Source organism: Acanthaster planci, linkage group LG09, assembly GCF_054643075.1.
Source record: "Acanthaster planci isolate LZ-2023a linkage group LG09, COTS_SCS, whole genome shotgun sequence".
In the NCBI taxonomy this organism is placed as follows: Eukaryota; Metazoa; Echinodermata; class Asteroidea; order Valvatida; family Acanthasteridae; genus Acanthaster; species Acanthaster planci.
The window spans coordinates 5,134,873-5,153,962 of record NC_141785.1 but is presented as its reverse complement, the minus strand read 5'-3'; the positions used below and the strand labels follow the sequence as shown (position 1 = coordinate 5,153,962).

Genomic DNA, 19,090 nt, shown 5'->3' with positions numbered 1-19,090 from the left:
CTGTATGGGATTTCAAAGACCATGTACGCTGCAAGAATCGCAGCCAACAGTGAAATGTGAGTGAAAGAGATTAAAAAAAAAATTGACTGACTAGGGTCGTTCGAGTGTAACAGGATTGCCCATGCGCATTGTTGAAAAGTAACTTGAAAAGCAACTATAGTTCGCGCCCGAACTTGCCTGTAGCTGATATTCAGATTAATATTAACCGCCATTTTGTACGGTAACTAGCGCAGCGATCTCCAGGGACAGACACTACGGAAAGGCAATTGATAGAAGTGTAATGTCTGTGTATATGTTTCCTATTATTACCGCTGCATGCACTCCACGAACTCTATAGATTTGTGGCTGAGATAGGTTCCCTCCACACGTGCCAATGGAAAGACGGGAACCAGCGCATAGCTCCACTGTTTTGTAAAAGACTGAAAAACTGGTCTTACTAAACTGATCACGTGGTAAGATTCTTAATGAAGCTTTCAAACTGAAGTTGTATAAATGCTGAATTGGCCTCCGAATGTTTTAAGTAAACATTCCAGCCATTTCTTACACTGACTTCATCAGTTCTCGGAACCCTCTGTTGTGAACAAGGTTGGAACTTCGGTAAAATATAGGTACATTTAAACTTTGAGTAATAACGATATGCATGTTACATACAAATTTTAAAAAATGAATTCTGTAATTTGAAACTTGAATTTAGAAAAATCCCAAAATTGCCTGTCAAGCCCAAAATGTCCTTGTATCGAGTCACAATCGTGGTTCGGAAACCACCTTGTGGTTCACGGATGATAGCGTGATCAGCCTGCAGTCCGTGGTAGATAGCGTGAACAATTACATCATGTCCCATCGATTGACAGTGGCAGTGACGGAGCCCCCGTACATGGACGAAGCGCATTCCCCCATAGCGATTGGTATGTAGGTTTTTTTAGTGAGTGTGTGCGAGGCTGGAGAACACGCAACTCGCTGTTCGAGGCAAGCAGTGCGTATCGCAACCAATTCACTACCGGTCACCGATCCAGTGTGAACGGTCACCCATGCGTGCGCTGCTGATACGCCCATGGCCTAGCTTGGTGCAAAAGTCATTTGGGGAGTTCGTCAAGAGAACACTCCGGGACTTGGCAGCGTCGTCAGCTCTATACCCAACTCCAGTTTACGCCCTGTAAGTCCACTACCAGCCACCCCTTCCTCGTCATTCCCACTTCCTACTCCAACCTGAGCACGGTCGGCGTTGTTCTTTCACGGCCTAGACACCGAGGACTTGATATTTTATTTCAAATTCCCGGGCACTGCGTTTGGACAAGTTACAAAGGGACTCGTCCTTGGAGAGCTAGCACCACACCAAAACGGCAGAGAAGCTATAATAACGACCACTCCCTTCCCCAGAGCTGAGCTGCCAGCCGAAAAGGTAACATTTTTCACTTCATCTCTCTGAAACAGTTGAAAAGAATGCAGTGTCCGAACGCCACTGGTTCAATGCAAAAATGTTAGGAATTGAGACAATGTGTCAAACTTTGTTTCTTTGAAATACCTCCGGAATGTCCACCATACCTGTGGACTTTGTTCAAGCCCAAGAAAGCGGCGGATCAAAGGCATTCTTTCCCAGAATTACTTCGACGTGACTTGCGGTTAAGCACGCGTGCGTAACACAGTAGTCCAAGTCGCATACCAATTCTTGCTTGCGCTTTTCACGCAATAAACTTTTGCCAACTGTCGTTTGTTCCGACATTCTTGGGCGCGATATGAAAGTAAATGTATACGTTCTTTTTGAGTTATGGAACTTGGAGGATACATCAAATACATTCACCAGGATGAGAAAAAGTTCGGGAATCTTCTATCAAAGGGCATGGCTGAGGAAAAAGCCTAATATATAGGCAATCTGTTGTCGTTTTGTCGACTATATTGTCGACTTCATCCGGAGATGTTAAATCTTATTCGATAACAGCCGTCAAACTGTTTGAAACAGGCGAGCTCGCGTGCCTACTTGAAGTCCAATTTCGAGTCTATTTCCAAAGGAAATTGAATCGGTATCTCATCATGAAGCGAACCGTTGTCGTTCGACATAATTTTCTTCCATCTGCAGCAATATAAATATGAGTCACGGTTGTGGAGCATATCCTTATTCATTTCACTGCATGACCATTGAAATGAAGTCAAGACCCATGATATCTACATCATTGTATAGTATTGTTTAGTTTCATTATTACTATTGTGCGCAGCCTTGGAAAAAATGTTAGTCTGACGAGGAAGATGCAATTTAATTAGATCGCTCTCGGGAATGTTAGCCCTGAAATGGTCCATCGTATGTGATGTTATCGTGTGATTGTAGTTGAAAAGTTGTATAACAACAAAAAAAGTTTATTTATAGGAACTCGACAATGGCCTAGGAACTCGGCAATGGCTGTTTTGTAAAGTTTTTTACCTATTGAAAAGAAAATCCAGTTTGTGCATGTCGAATTCGGAAAATGGAAGGCTATTAAGTGATTCTACGGACTCGGTTTGACAAATCGATGACGCAGCTAAATTGCCCTTAAATTTTACTTCTGTTATTTTTAAATTGAGCAAGAGCCACTGGGGGTGCGTTTTTTTCTGCCAGAGCGAGGCGACAGGAAAGCTGAATACAGATAAAAGGGTTGAACATTTCTTGTGTGAGATCCAGTTGAGAAAGATTCAAAGATGAGGTATAATATTAGATGTGTAAGGTAAAAACTACGCGTTTGTTAGTCACTATGTTGTGTATTTATCGTGTTTGAAGGCCTAGTCCCGCTAGGTATACCCGGAGGGTCGGCTGGAAAGTTGGGGGGAGGGGACTACAGTACAGGCCCCGCTCTCAGAGAACTATGTCAGCGCGGAATGGCCCCGATCTCGCAAACATCAGCCAGACATGCGTGAGCATGCATTAACGGTGTGGAAATTATCGAGGAGGTTGGTGTATAATGCATCAAGTGAGTGATGTTACAACGCCCGAAGGACAGCTGATCGAGACTAGAAAAACCTCGACTTGTAGTGAGACGACATTATTGTGGACGATGGCAGAGATTCTCGACCAGGGTTGGCAGGGGGGACAAGAGTCGTGTGACGAAGAGTCGCGGTTGGAATCGAATGAATCATAGCTTAATTCCCCAGTCTCGTGTGCGCTGCTCACTTAAAAATAGTGATCAATAATTTTGACAACTCATCTAGTGTAAGTCTCACTGAGGCTGTGAGTGATATTTGTTGGTATGAAACTTGAGGACATGTTCTGTTATTAACGCTCAAGTTCTTCAATGGTTGGCTGTGTTCATGGGGCAAGTCCCTTTGCCCCCTTTTATTGAGGGTGACTGTCAGGTGTTTTAGTTTAAGGCACTGTAATTTGAGTTGGATTTCTCTGCTGATATATCTCTTAAAAAGTGAAGTGTGGATTCGTGACGAACTGCTTATTTCAATTTAGACATTATATCTGGACTTCTCTGAATGGTTATCACTAGCAGTGATCAGCCTAATCTTCGCCACAGTCCAACTTAATCATTTTTACCAGCTACTCCCTGGTCACCTCGAATTATTTCCGATGTGGCTGAGGTGGAACATTATCAACCGCCGTGGGCCGTCCGCTACACGCAGACGCTTAATTGTCTTACTTGTAATTCACACCCAACTGTATAATCACTTCGCTTTCCCGTTTTCTCCCCACGGCAAAATGTTCCGATGATATCACACAGTATCTTTTATGAAGGAGCTCTAGTCTTTTTAATTCCCCAGTATGTCGGCGATGTATTCTGGGCTGTGAATCCCGTTATATCTTCTCTCGACCCGCTTATTTCCGCTCGTCGACGGCCCCAATTGTGTAAGGACAGCTGTCATAATAAGCCATCTTTTGCGTTTTTCCCCCTTTTCAACTACGTTGTCTTTTTACTTCTTTTGATTATGTCTATAAAAGTTTCCTGTGTCTCATTCGATCGCTGGATCCAATTCACAGGTTCTTTTGTGTTTGAAAGAGATTCTGCCACAATTATACAACCTTGACTTTCTTTCCGAAGATTTAACATTGTCAATTATGTTTAAATCTGATGAAGTCGGGATCCTTTCTTGTTCAGATCTCAATCACTGTGAAATTTGACATTTATGGATTCTATTGTATGACTGTTCAGGTCATTACGTTCAAGTATGAAAGGGTTCTGTCGAAGTGAGGGTGTGGTGAATGTGCCTTTGTAATCTCCCAGGAAAGTTGACTTACTTCGCCAATGTGGCACCGCCGAGCATTCTGAAATTCATTATAAACGTGAAGGAGCAAGCGAGGAAGATTCATCGTCACATGACAAGACAGAGGCAATTTTCATCTCTAAAAGACCAGAACAAAGCCGACTGCCGCGCGATCAAACGGAACACAGGGGATCGGACGTTTCTTAATTGAGTTAGCGAGCACTCGATGTCGTTGCTTGACGGTCACTTATTAGAGAGACAAGTTGGAGGGAAATTCTCGAGAGTCTTGAAGAGGCAGGTGGAGGAACTCCACCAAGTATGATATTACAATGACAGGCCTGGGTACAATCAGTACATTGTGTGTGGACAATATTAAAAAAAAAAGGGAGTTGGCGATGAACTTCGATGCCTCTCCAGCTTCTGTGGTCCCCTTTGACCTCTTCTCCCACCTCCCCCCTTACCTTCCAATCCCTTTTGCATGCCCCTCTCCCTTCCATTTCGTCTGCTCAGTGCTTGAGCCATTGCGACATCTTCTTTTTGTGAATTAACAAAGTCAATTCCAAGATAATTGATTGTTCCGACCGACCACAAAACGCTGTTTACATCGTGGGCGCATAACGGCCACGTCAGCACTGCCGTTGACAAAATTGTATTTGCCCCACCGCTGCATTTGCATATTAGATAATTCTTCGCGAACAAAATCATTTCATAATCGAATTGCAATTGCGGTGAATCTAAGGTCAGCATTTAGCCACTGGTCAATCGGGGGGGAGGGCCTTGAAAGAAGGTGCGAAATTATAGATTTATTATTCTTTGGAGTCTCAGGGTAAATTAACCGCCATTTCTTTGGCACTTGGTAGCGAGAAGGAGCGCTTGCTTTGCCCGTCAGCTTGCCGACACGTGCAGTGCTACGACCCCGCGTGAGAGGCACCAGCTGGGGGCACCATTTAAAAGCTTCTTAATTAATTTGAAATTAATTAAGGGCGGTCATTTTGAAGCATTGCGTGCATGCTCCTTCGGCTATGATGACCTTGTCGACAAAGGGCATTGCCCTCCGGACATTTACTATGGACGCTGATACCGAGCCCCCATGTTCTGTAAATCCACCATTCAGTAGAGGCCCACCTGCATCTTTCATATTCCTCTGAACTTTACCAGCTGATCAATTTATGACCTGGTGTCAGTTTTTATAGTTGACACTAACTTCTTCGTTTTTGAAATTATTAAGCCTTTTTCTTGGCACTTCGTTCTAAAACAAGGCATTTTTTTCAATTTCGGACGGCTTCTTCGCTGAAGCACAGAAACACTTTTCGATATTGAAATCCATACACCATGTTTTGAATATAACTTATTTTTGAATGAGTTTACGTTTTTCTCTAGAGGCAATTCGTGCACATTTTTAAAGTGATTGCGTTACTATGTATTTAACCAATAGTTTGTATTCATCTTGTGAATGCCTTGTAGCGTGTATACAAATTAACCTTCTGATCTCTGGTGCGCGTTAAAATTACTCTCATGCTTTTACCAAACTTGAGTTGCAATGTTTTCAGTAAAAAATATCAAATTGCACAAAAAAAGATGTCTTTAAGCGAGTCCAAAAATAAATAAGATCTTTAGTTTCACTCTGAATTGTAAATGCCGCGTCCAGGGAGCTAAGATTGCTGATTTAGGATGTAATGTGAGTAGTGGATAATTTCTCCAACGGAAACTCATCATCTGTCCCGATGGAGACCTCTAGTTTGGCATGGCGTCGACGTACATTTTGGTCTGGCTGTCGGCGAGTCATTGTCTGAGATCGGGGAAGTCCACTGCCATGCAAGGGTCGGGCTGTATAACGACGCGCTTCCTTCTATCAATTGTGCGTTTAGACCGGGACAGAATCGCACAGAAACTGCAAAAGATGAACTGTTGTCCTCGGAGGCAGGCCTTCGTTTGAAAATCGTCCGCGAACCTACATGTCATTGTGTTTAGTCTATGCGACGTTGTCCAAAGCACAAAAGGAAACACAGTGTTCTGGTTCTGACTGAGGACAGAACCGCACAGAAACCACGTGCACAAAGACAAATTGCGTCCTCGGAGAAAAGCCCTCGCTGAAAAGTCTTCGATTGTACGTGGTTCCATCTTTGGTCCAGGGGAGAATGTTAAAGGCACAATCAGATAAACGATACTTCGTCTTTCAACGCATGATATGAATGCGTGTTTTTAGCACAAAAATGTGTATACCTCTACGACTTAAACAAGACTGGACCTGTCTTTAACGGTTTGATGTGTTGGAATATGGAATAATGTATCTTTCAAAGGGATGTAGGCAATTTAATGTAATGTGTATAAACGTTGATCCCTTGGTTTTGTTTCTGCTCTTTTCGTCTCATTTTGGCTCCTTGCTCCATCTAAGTCACAATTTACTTCAAAAGCTCCCATCCTGCCACCAGTTTCGGGCGTTTAGCATCCAATTGTTTACAGACTCATTAGTGATGACCAGAAACAGACAGATGACATTTACACTGTCTGAGCCTCCAAGGACTTTCGTCGCGCGAGATGGGGGAAACGATGCGATCATTGTTTTTGGTATTTCATAACAAGTACCGTAATCTCATTTAGAAATCCCATGGCCAATGCCCCCCATTAGATAAATAATTTTCTGAACATTGCAGACACAGTACATTTATGTTCCATTTTATTCACTTGTTTCTTGGTGATTGGAATTCTTGGATACGCCAGGACTGCATTGTGCTTTATGCAGGGCGGTTTTTTTCTTTACTATGATGACAATACATGGTGTTCATGTAGTTGGGTCCGCCCCACCGTTCATTATAACTGGCATTCGTAAGCAGTGTGACAGATTGTTTTCTGTGTCATCATTACATGGCTCAGCACGTTACACAGTGTTACGGTCACTGAGCGGAAGAGGCCAGAGACAGAAACTTGAAAAACACCTGCCGATTGACAAACGGGGAATCGTCAAAAATGACAGGGGCTGATTTCTTCCCGACGGCTGTTTGCTGATATCTCATCTCGCAGCCTTTCTTCTAATATGAACAAAAAAATCGATTGTAGTTGTTAACGCTTTGTTGATTTGTGAAAGACTGCCGGTTAAATTGTAAGTTTCAAAACCCAGGGCATATTGCCACATATATTCTGAACAGAATTGTTGATTCTTGTCTTGGACTGAATCAACTCCCTGCAGAAATGTTGGGATTTCGAAAGTAATACAGGCGATTCACAATAGTGCACCCCAAGAGTTCGCAACGCGTTGGCCAATCACAACGCGCGAAGTTTGTCGACCATTTCCACACGCACATTGGGTTGAAAGATTTCACGCAGTGTGATTGGCCAACGCATTGCAAACTCTTGGAGGCGCACTATTGTGAAACGCCTGTATCCTGAACACTATACATGTATTGGTAGGGGCGATTAGAGTTTGCAGAATTCTCGCCCCTTTGTCGCTGTCAGATTGTCCCTCAGACTGTATTTTTGCTGAGTGAGATTTTGAACGCTTAATGAAGTATTCTTTTGCGTTTGTGCTGACGACCAGCCACAGAATTTTACCAGCCAGTGGTTGGTTAAAATTTGACCACGATGTTGAAAGACATTGGAAGGTAAATTTGTCCTCAGGGCCGAAAGATCAGAATGAAAGACAAAACATTCATTTGAGATGTTGCATAACCATTCCATCTTATGCTGGCATCCGGTCATGTCGTGTTGGGTCACTGTTTCCCAGCAAAATGCCAGCGCTGCATGGAGAGTTGCGACAACTGTCCTCTAACGGACACAGAATGGCGTCGACATTTTCATTGTAGCGTGCAGTGTTAAGTTCAAGGCTGTTTGCATTAGTACCCAAAGGATCCATGTTGTGTCCAGAATCTTGGACACTTGTCTCAGCTATAAGTCAGTATTGGACGAATGGAACAGTGGTCTGACACACTTTATGACTTAGATAACGAAATGCGTATGGTAGGAGGCGGCCTTTGTGAGAACTTACTGCAGTTTTCACAGGAATACCTTAGTTTTCTAGTGTTAGCAGACTTGAGCATAATGACGAACGTTTGAATGAGCAAACCTAAGAATTATTAGGCTGTTTAATAGAATGTACACCCTAACTCATTCTCATTGACGTTTCCTCCAAAAGACCTACTTATCAAGACATTGTTTGATGACGTCATGATAGTCGTGTTGACCAGAATGCGGAATTACATGTCCCCTATAACACCCCGTAAGTTATTCCACTGGGAGTCTTGGGTAAACGTTATGGACCCGTGTGTATCGCATTGATCTTTTTGGAAATTGATTCGACATCTTTGAGATTTTGTCTCCCTCTATCCCTCGCAGGATATGTTGAGTTATTGGTTCAGTGGGTAGCTTTTTCATGTGTGAAATTTGAGTGGCCTCTCAGTCTGAAAGGATGTATGGTCATGTGACCGTGTTCGACCCCCCCCCGCCTATTACGTTTGCATACCACAGAGGAAGTCGTGTATCTAGCTTTCAACATTTGGTGAATGAAATTCAAGATTGGGCATTTGCCGATCTTTTGCCTCTGTACCTTTTGCACAAAGACACACAAAACATTTCGAAGCTCAATTAATGCTTAGCATTCTATTCGTCTCCTTTTTGGGCCAAACTAGAACTCGAACACAATTTTATCTTTCACATTTCTAGAAGGTTAGTGTTTGAAATCATACATTTGTCACTTTGAGCCCTAATATATTAGCAATCTTAACCCTAACAGTCCTCAATCCTTCACCTGTTGTGTTAGGGTAAAGATTTTAAAATTGTTAGGGGTCTCATGATGTCTTGATACCAACTTGTACAGAATGTTCATTCTACACAAAACCTCCCCCCATAAACACGGAACAGTCGTCTGCCATTCGCAATTGGGTTGGTGCTGGGTTAGTAGGTTTATCGTCCCGTGCCGAACGTGTCGGGCTGCTCGTTTCCGCTGATGCCACGGTTTCCGGCCGTCGATGTTGATCAAACCACGGCGCATGGATGCTGGTCCCGGCACGCCGCCCCGTAGGGGACGACCATCTTTAGATTTTGGCAATAACGACGCAAAGCTTGTTTTCTTTTTTACCACCGAACGAAATACCCAGTTTATGAATTTACGGTGGTTGTCATTCCAGGAGATCTCCATCGTGCCATGTTTATCAAAACAGACAAGGGCTCGCGAAATCCTTCGAGAAATGCAAGAAAAACATGAGATTTTAAACTGACATTCTAAATCCGGACGGCAGCGCAGTTGAAAGACGCTCGTGTCTATAAAATGCTTGTTTCAATAGCCAGGTTCACACTGTGTTAACGAGCTCCCAACTGACGGTTCTGTTTTCATGATAAGTGAGGGGCCGAAATATTCCTTCCAACGCTATAGTCAATCGTTATATCCGTATTACAAGGTCGTTTCGAAATACAAAGATTCAATAAAACAAGAAGCTTTTCTACAAGGCCCTTAAAGCTATGTATGAAAATTAGCATTGCAAAGAATCTAATAGAGGGTGCACATTAAACAATGTCTCGCGGGACCATCGTAATGATTAAAGCAGTATATTTGGAATACTGTGTGCGCGTCTAAAGATTTCAAATGCAGCATCGTATGGATACAGGATTTGTGATAAGACTGAACGTCAGCCCTCGGCTGTCAGTGGTTGAACAAGCCAAACTGGTTAGGTTTTTTTTCTTTTTTGGGGGGGGGTTCGCTTCGATTTAAAGCAAAGAAACCTCGAGGCTTCATTTATTAAACCAAATTTGCTCATCACGGTGTGAGGCAGCGCAGCTTGCATTGTTAGCCGTGATGCGAGGGCTTTGACCGTTTCCTCTGCAAATGCCTTATGGAGCAGTATTTCCAATGCTCTCGGCTCGACTTCAGACCAGTGCACTTTGCCGGAAATCATTTGTGTCATTTTTGGTGGGAAAAGTTCTAATTTCATGTAGATTTTTGGGAGGAGGGGAGGTGGTAAACACCATGCCGACCTGCCATGGCCGGGCAGTCTGGTTGGCGCCGGCATTACAAGCAAAAAATCATCTTAACATAAATCATAAGAGATAGGAGGAGGTTCGATAGGCGTCTTCTGACTGTCGTGCGTTGTGTTCGCCTTGCATTCTCCCACCACCAGATGGCCAGACGACATTTAAACCCATGGGGAAATGGAAACACTTTGTAAAGCAAGTAAACATGGTGGAACCTGGCAACATCGCATGCCTCGGGAAATCTTTGACACCCCGACATTAATCTACTTTGATGCTTTCGAGTGCTTTTTCGGAGTGTGGAAGTCCCGTTGATTAAATCATGGTCTCCCCTGGCGATTCAGTCAAGGGAAACAGCAATTTTTGCTGGACTGGATATCAGGAAATATTAATGAAAATCTTTGGCGTTTTGTTCCCGTGGCCCGACAAAAGGCCGGTTTACTACTGACCCAAAATAATTGGAGTCTGCGTTGGAAAAACTGCCACTTCAATCGATAGCGTTGCACCCATCCCCGAAATGCGTCTGCTTCAGTTGGCCGATCGGTCTCTAAATAGTTCCAACAATTCCACAGATGTATTCCTTTGGTGGTCAGTTAATCATTCCACGATATGCCTGGCAAGTCTGTTTAAAGAACATCAGCTAAACACACAACGTTCGTCCATGAAGTTGGACGAACACTACAAATTAATTTTCAGTCATTTTAATAGAGTTTGACTAGCTGCGTCGCCTCAAATCACAGAAGTAATGTTGCCTCTAAAATATAATTGATCGATTTGACAAAGGCTTTGTCAAGACTATGCATACGACTGACCAATTACATTGAATCGGTAACTTTGCTTCTTCTCTTCAAAATAACTTCCTTTTAAAAACGCTACCTAACCACCATACCTTGAAAAATTCCTTTTTAAAAACTTGTCCAGCTAACGCACAAGGTCTGTCTATCTACACTAAGTCTGTCTATCTACACTAGGTCTGTCTATCTATACCAGTTCTGTCTATCTACACTAGGTCTGTCTATCTACATTAAGTCTGACTATCTACACTAAGTCTGTCTATCTACACTAGGTCTGTCTATCTACACTAGGTCTGTCTATCTACACTAAGTCTGACTATCTACACTAGGTCTGTCTATCTACACCAGTTCTGTCTATCTACATTAAGTCTGACTATCTACACTAGGTCTGTCTATCTACACTAAGTCTGTCTATCTACACCAGTTCTGACTATCTACACTAAGTCTGACTATCTAAATTAGGTTTGTCTATCTTCATAAAGATTGTCAACTGTACGTAGGCTTTATACACTGGGATTTCAAATGCAGTCTTAGTGTTCCCTGTAGTAGTGCATTTGACGTACGGGAGCTAGGCGGCTTTCCGTAAGCCTATGTACGTTTTTTGGGGGGTACGTTGCGTACACGATGCGTTCATGCATTCCACTTTCACGGACACAAAAATCGACCCCTATTAACGTAGCACACGTGTGCGTTGCGTTCTGCCGTCAAAAACGCTCCGGAAGCGATTTTGACGGATACGCAACGTGTGGCGCAAGTGTTGATGCGCATATGGAAAGGCACCTTAAGCCCAATGACATCAAACGAGGTTGTTATGGTGCAGGACCAGGATTTTTTTACTGCGCCAAAGACACAAATTAAGACCCATCTACAAAATCTGTATAATTGGACAGATTAACCTTCCATTGATTTAAGTGGTTAAATTGAGATAACCACTTGCGTGGTGTTAATCGATGGTCCAGTATTGATATCATGTGGTGTAACATTAACACCATGCGAAAACCACTTAATTAACCACCGAAAACTAGATATCACAGGTTGCACCCTATGTGGTAAAGTACTCGATTAAACAGCGTGTGATATCACAGACAATGGCCCGTGTTATTTAATAACAACAAAATGGTAACCACTTTACAGAACGTTTCACTATAGACACCACGTCGTACCGCGTGTTAACAGTTTCGCGCCCACTCGACCGAGATGTTCAAAATAGGTAGACTATAAACCACATTTTCATTTTATGCTAACAAGCAGTCATTTCTGTGTGTCAATTCACGGAAGGCCAACCGTACAAGTAGACTGTTAGCTATAACTGCTACAGCTAAGTATCAACAAACATGGACGCCTAATATTTGAATAGCTTTCCTCGTCTAAGTAGCGGAAGGAAAACACATTGGAGTGCTCAACATCTTGGGAGTGATAGGGGTATTTAATCACATTCCAAAATGTGTAATGATGAAAAGTAGAGTCCGAATTTGAGACATCCTGTTGTTAGGTGATATTTACTATTTTCAAAGTACTAGTTTATATCTGGATATTGCAAATCCTGTTCAAGATATATTATCAATACTGGTTAGACTTTAACAAATTTCTTTGTTTTTCTGTAGTGAGTTTATTAATGTTGCATCCTTTTATAAATTGTGACTCGAGAAAGAGTCAAGTCATGCACCTTTTCTTATACAAAAGACCACCCTACTCATGACGCCACACTTTTTATACGCGTGCTTTCCTATGGTGCCCAGTGGACTGTTGGCCATCGCTGGCTCCGTAGGAAAGTGCACGTGCAGACAAAGTGTGACGTCATCAGATCATAGGCTATACTGGTGCCCAACAAATGGATGGCTTGCTCCTTATTGGCCAAAATGTCCACTACATACAGCGTTGGACAAATGTCTCTTGAGTTGGTCCAGTTTCAATAAACTTATTATTGGATTATTGGATGAGTGTTAATTCCTTCCAAAATGCCGAACGTTTTCAACATGTGCGGATAAACTACGGACACATGCTCTCGTGCACTTCAAGCTGTGAAGAGATTGTTAGAAATGTCTGTCGTCCTGAAGTTGTGGCTTCAAGTTGAAGTGACGTGCATCGACAGGATTGTTTCCGTCTTCAGGTGGGAAGCAACAACCAGCGAGGTAACATTTAGCCGGAGGTCTCGGAAGAACGGTCTTTTTAGAGGATCAAGGCTAAGGCGTTGACAGCTTGCCCAAAAGTGCGACCAGAGGTGATTGCAGTCCTAGAGATTATGATAAAGCTTAGCTCAAGGCACTGAATGCTAAGTCTCTCATGTAACGCTAGATGTTTTGTGAAACGGCACATGCTTACATTTGATACCCGTTGCTTTAAAACCTTCATTAATTAGTTATTCAATAGAGGAATACTTGAGCTTTAATAGCATGTCATTGAAATCAGGCTGGGTCATGGTAATCATGCCAACATTTGATGGATCGGTGTAAGGATCCGAAGTCGCAAGAACTTCAAGTCGTAAAACCTCATTTCGAGCGATGCGTGTTTCGGCAGGATTAGCTCATATCAACAAGGACCGGTTCTTGTAAATCTTGTTCAGGGTTCTTGGATTTTTTTTATGGGTTGCCAATTAGGAGCAGGAGCAGTGGTCTTTTCTCGTGCAGCACCGGATTTCTTTGAAGTGACCGCCCTGGCTGGTGTGACTGATAACTGCTTTTAACTGGCTGAGGTGTGGTTCCGCCCCTTTGCTTACCTTTCTCCATTTTATTTCCTCTTACCCCTCGAGACAATTTCTCAACACAGTTTCAAGTTATATATAACGGGTTTTGCCCGTACCCAACGTATATTAATAAGCACTGTATGCTCAGTGCTTGTCCGAGAGCTTGCGAAAAAATTCACAAGCTTACTCGGTGGGACTCGAACCCACGACCTCCTGCTTACTAGTGCAGATCTCTTAACCACTGTTATAATTAACATCTCCAAACGCAAAAATACATCTTGGAAAACAGTTTGAAGTGTTTCGAGATTCTACATCTCTGCATCGGTCGAGAAACAAATAGAAACATCCATACACTTAAATTCGAAGAAATCTTCCAAACCTTTTGAAATCGCTTTTGTATGTTCGAGAAAGAGGAGAATCGGCGAGGATGTAAAGTCGATCTATTTCCATGGCCTTAGGGGTGCACAGTGCCACCCCTTGACCCCTAAGGTTGTAGCTTTTAGAGATCGATTAATGGTACGCAGGCCGACAGGATATACGCTCGCGACCTTGTGCGTGATGTGGAATTTATAATTTGAAAAAAATAATTACTACTAATTCAATCAAAAGGAGTTTCAGGGGTCGTCAGACAGGGCAAAGACCCCGCCCCCGATGTACTTCAGCAAGATTTCTTGCGGAGTGAAATGATATTCTTTAACCCATTGTTCGGACTCATGTCAGATTGAAGCTACAATAGGGACAATTTTATGTCACCGTATAAATTAGTTGATCTGTTCAAATAAGGGTTGCTATACGACGTTGAACAATAAAGAGATAGCATCTTATTCAAAGACGTGTTCAAGGCACCATCTCTCTCATGCACCACCTCTGGTGAGATGGCCTAATTTGGCCGACCTCGAAGATACGGTCTCGGTGTCAGTCCACAATACATTTATTCAACTCATTTTCCCAGAAACTGCGAGAACTCTGACCAACGACAGCATCCCTGCTCCACTCAAAAAGTCCTCTTCTGTCAATTTTTCTCCATGAATTTTCTTTTTTTTTCATGTCGCTGACAATTCGTAGAATGTGGCCAAGAGGGATTTTAACAGGTGTAAAAATAGTAGACATAAATTATATTTACTGCAGATGGTGAAATGCATAATAAGATTGGTTGACTCGGGTCTGTTACCTTTCTGGAAAAAACATACAATTGTTTCCATTCTGTATTACATTGTCTTGACCCCAATTTTTGTTTTATTTCAGAATTGGGCGCTTTCAATGCGAACATAAAAATCATAAACCGGTTCTACAGAAATCAAAGGATGCTGCTTCCACGCAGATTTCATAAAAAAATCAGAGTGCATGCTTTAGAAATTCTCGTAAACACATTGGCTTTTATTCAATTGTGGTTAAACTGATCACTCGATCATTCGGTTAAACGGTACTTTAATGGTACAGGCTGGATGGGGCAAGAAAGAGCGGGTAAAGACAGTTGATCTGAACTCGTTGCCCGGAGCAAAGCGCCAATCGTCAATTCTTGACTGATTGAGAATTGCACAAATAGACGGAAGCTCGTGTTGATGTAATGCGTAAGACGCCAACCGTTTGGAGACTGTTCTGCTCACAAAGCGATTTTTTTCCCTTCTCGAATTCAGCAACACCTTTATTGATGGCAAGCTCTCCAGTTCTACCCCGTAACATCCTCTGATTAAAAACCTTTCTGAGTCTCCACTTGAGGCAGGAGTGGCCCCATCCGTTCTCGGCCTTTTGAGCGTAATTGAAGGATTTATCTCGAAAATTGAAAAGACGCTTTCAAATTATTTACCTTTAAGTCTTCGGCGTACGCTGTCGAGTGACGCAGTGGACGCAGCACTGCCCTTTCTCAAATTGAACCCAATTTCCATTTCACACATCGAAATTTCACTCGAGAAATGACAGCAGAATGAAATATCTAAAAATGCTTGAAATTTACAGAATCACTTTTAGAAATGGTACTAAATTTCCCAGTTTTGTCAAGGTTTTCATATTCACGAGAGTACGGTTGTATCAGCACGACTTGAAACTTGAATTTGATCATGAAAAAGAAATAAATTCAACTGTTTTGACATTGGCAATATTTTGGATAGGCCCTAATCACTAATTTAAACTCCAACGAAATTAAATGAATGCGGTAGAAAAATTCTTCGATAAACATTGATATGTGACTGGTCGATCCGATCCTTCAGAGCCATCTTCTTTAAACCCATGCACGTATGGAACTGAAATGTGGACTTCGTCAACGTTCCCAGGACCTAACTCACCAAAAAAAAAAAAAATCACCGGAGTGGAGCCTGATATTTCCCCCTATATTTTTGACAATTCATTGAGCGCCTACGGACAGAACTTCCTGTGATATTAAAGGCGACCCCTTACTCTCCGGAATTAATTAGCCACGTCTCACAGCTATGGGTTATTATTATTATCATTCAAATTTGGGACGTTTTTTGTAGGATGGTTGAAATGGTGCCTTTTGCATTGGTACTTGAGGTCAGCTAACCATCAATCACGTCTAAAGTCTAATCAAGAACAAAGAGTTTGCCTGCATTTCAAAGACGAGTGAAAAGGGAGACAGACAGAACTTGAAAAAGATCCCAGGAAAGCCTCGTGGATTCATTCCGTGGTGTCATCAAGTCTAAATTATGGCTCAGAGCGATATTAAGTACCGACAAATCTGCGCTCTGTGGCTAACATTGATTATTGCTGCTTTTTTTCTTCGTCTTCTTTCTCTCTTTTTCCAATTACTAGTTTTGCGCTGGAGAGAGGTCTCTGGCTCGACCAATCATAACACCTGTTGTTTAGATTGTAAATACAAACGGAAGACGATCTGTGATTGGCCATCGAACCTTTTTCATTTAGCGGCATTTGGCCGATGGTGAATGTCAGCAAATAAAACAAAACCACTGGACAGAAAACATGAAATGCAGAGGTATTCATTGACATGATCGCCTCTATTTTTGATTAATGTTTAGGGGAGCCCGCTTATTTCAATATTTTCAGAAAGGCTTGATCGAAAGACATGCTTATAATTTGTCGCTTAATACTACAACTTCATCGTTAAAAAAATAAATAGCTAGACCTATTGTAAATAGGAAATTTTTGGTCAATTACATTGTACATTTTCATTAATCCGGAAACTTTGTGGCAAATCAGAAGGGATTAATGGGGGAGTTGTATATTTTGTATATATTTTCTACTTTTGTTTTGTTTTTGTTTTTTGTTTTTTACCTGCGCCAAATGTGACAAAAACGGTCAAATTGCATTAATACAAACATCAATACAGATTTAGGATGAACAAAACTAATAGGTAGCATAAAGGCTTTGAGACTGTTGAGTCACATCGTTGGGGAGAAATGGTGTCGATAAAGAAGGGGAAAAAGCGGGAAAAGGTAGGCTGAAATGCCGTGGGCGTTGGTCGAAGTGGAAGCTTAATACGCACATAACCTCCGCCAAACCTCGCTTGAATTAACAAGTGCCGGATATTGTTTTACTGCGCAAGAGTCGTGTGTGTGTGTGTGCTCGCGACGTAGAATCAAGACCATGTCGAGCGGAGGGGATCAGACGCGCTGAAGCAGCCTGAAAAAACCTCTCCCCCCGGGGATGATGGTTGGGGGGGTGGGAATAGACAGACAGTATGGGGAGTCATTTTAGCCAGTAGGAAGACGACAGCAGAACCAGGACCGATTGCATCGCGCCCTTTACTGATCAAATGATTTTATAATTCATTCCATTTTTTTTCTTTCACCAGCGCTCGTCCCCTAAACACGAATTCATGTGCTTATCGCCTAGATCGAGAAGCGAGATATAATCAGATTTCATTTCGTCAACGAGTATGGTTCCGCATTTAATAATTTACCAATAATTTTCTTCTTTACAATGATATTGCGATGCTCTGCTTTTATCCTGACAAAAAACCCTGAGAAGGCTCTGCCGCACTTTTTGCTTCTTATCCCCAACTGAAAAAAAAAACGAATGAGAGAAAAGAAGAGAAAAATCTCTTTGATGAACTGCAGGAAATGAGTGTGTAATTCAAGAAGAGGATTGCATATGAAAGCCATTGATTTATCGCCAATCTGTCAGATTCCGGAATTCTCTGGAAGCTCTCCGAGCAACATTGGTGACTTGCATTTTTTGCAAACGTGCATTCGTGCAGGGAACCAGCTGTGCCGCGTTTTTTATAAGCGCTGTCACATTTTGTATTATGAGCGTTGTAGTTGATGTCGAGCGTCCAAATCTTTGGTACAAATGTATATTACTGCGGTTCTTTCATAACTCAGTCCTTAATGCAAAACTGTTTCAAAACTATATCTGTCATAGTTTGGAAATTCAATTTTACACTGACTTTGACACCAATGCTAATTGTTTTAGATTGTTTTAGACCTTGCTGATTGCAACGCCACTGTCTCTGTCTAGTGTCTTCGCCATGCTCAAGTCACTGTCACTCTTGCCATTTTAAGCCTTTCAAATATGTGCCATAATATAATTCACACGTGCCCCGGTGAGCTGTTCATATTCTCCAGACGGAGGTGCAGACCAACTCTCGTGGTACCGCGCATAAGACACAGTCAATTTTAGTCCGTTCATGCATAGCGCGGCGAGGCTAGCAACATTGGAAAACCTTACCACACATTTACGTAGACTAGTTGTAAATACACCAAAACTCGTCCCAACGTTACTCGCTCGATCGGTTCACCCCAGGCATTCGTAATGTACTCAGTAGCGTAATAATACTCCCTTGTGCCTTATTTAGTTTGAAAACCGAGACCCTGCGGTTGCAAACACTGCCCCAAAGAGCTGCCTGTATAGGCCCCCAAATGACTCGGTCTTAAAGAATAAACAGAAAAGACTATCTTCTTCACAAATCGCGTCGGTAAATGTCATTCGGACTGAAGACTACCACGCCTCAAAAGACGACTCGCTAAAGCTGTTTTCGTAAAGGGGATAAACGACCATCTTTTTTATACACGTTTACAATTGTGAGGAAAAAAAACTGGAAAGGTTAGGTCTAAATCCGTCTCAGAAACTGTGCCGCGCATTTTCGTCGGCGCGACAACTTGGAATGAGTGATTGTAAAGATGAATTATAACAGATTATATTTACAAATGTAATTGACAATTATTAAGCATGTAGATCCGTGTTGTTCAAGGATTGAGAAGTCTTGCTTGTTGTCAAGCCCTGCCGGTGGCTATTAGTTAAAAACACTTTAAGCATTCGTGCACGTCTTCAGGACACACTCTGTCTGAACACCAATCATTCATAGCTCGCCCAACCGGGCGAATTCGATGATCTTTCGGGGGCTACTTTCCACCGGCAGTTTCACGCCTATACTTCGTGGGGGTTCACACCCTTTACACCCCGGTACCTGTCGAGGCGACAAGATCCCCTCGCCTTTCAGATATGTCCCCAGAAGTTCAAATTAAAAAAAACGAGGGAAAAAAAGGTGATTAAATCTTGGATCACTGCGAAA

At 42.4% G+C, this 19,090-nt stretch overlaps 1 protein-coding gene across 2 annotated transcripts in view; it reads left to right on the top strand.

The window, feature by feature from the left end:
• The first annotated feature begins 659 nt into the window (after positions 1-659).
• nos1 (nitric oxide synthase 1) overlaps positions 660-19,090 on the top strand; it is a 70,041-nt gene continuing 51,610 nt past the window's right edge. The window contains exon 1 of one of the 2 annotated variants that reach the window (XM_022230572.2): positions 660-1,399. The gene's annotated coding sequence lies outside the window, so the exon portion shown is untranslated. The remainder of the gene's footprint in view (positions 1,400-19,090) is intronic. The other variant, XM_087140863.1, reaches the window with a different exon arrangement.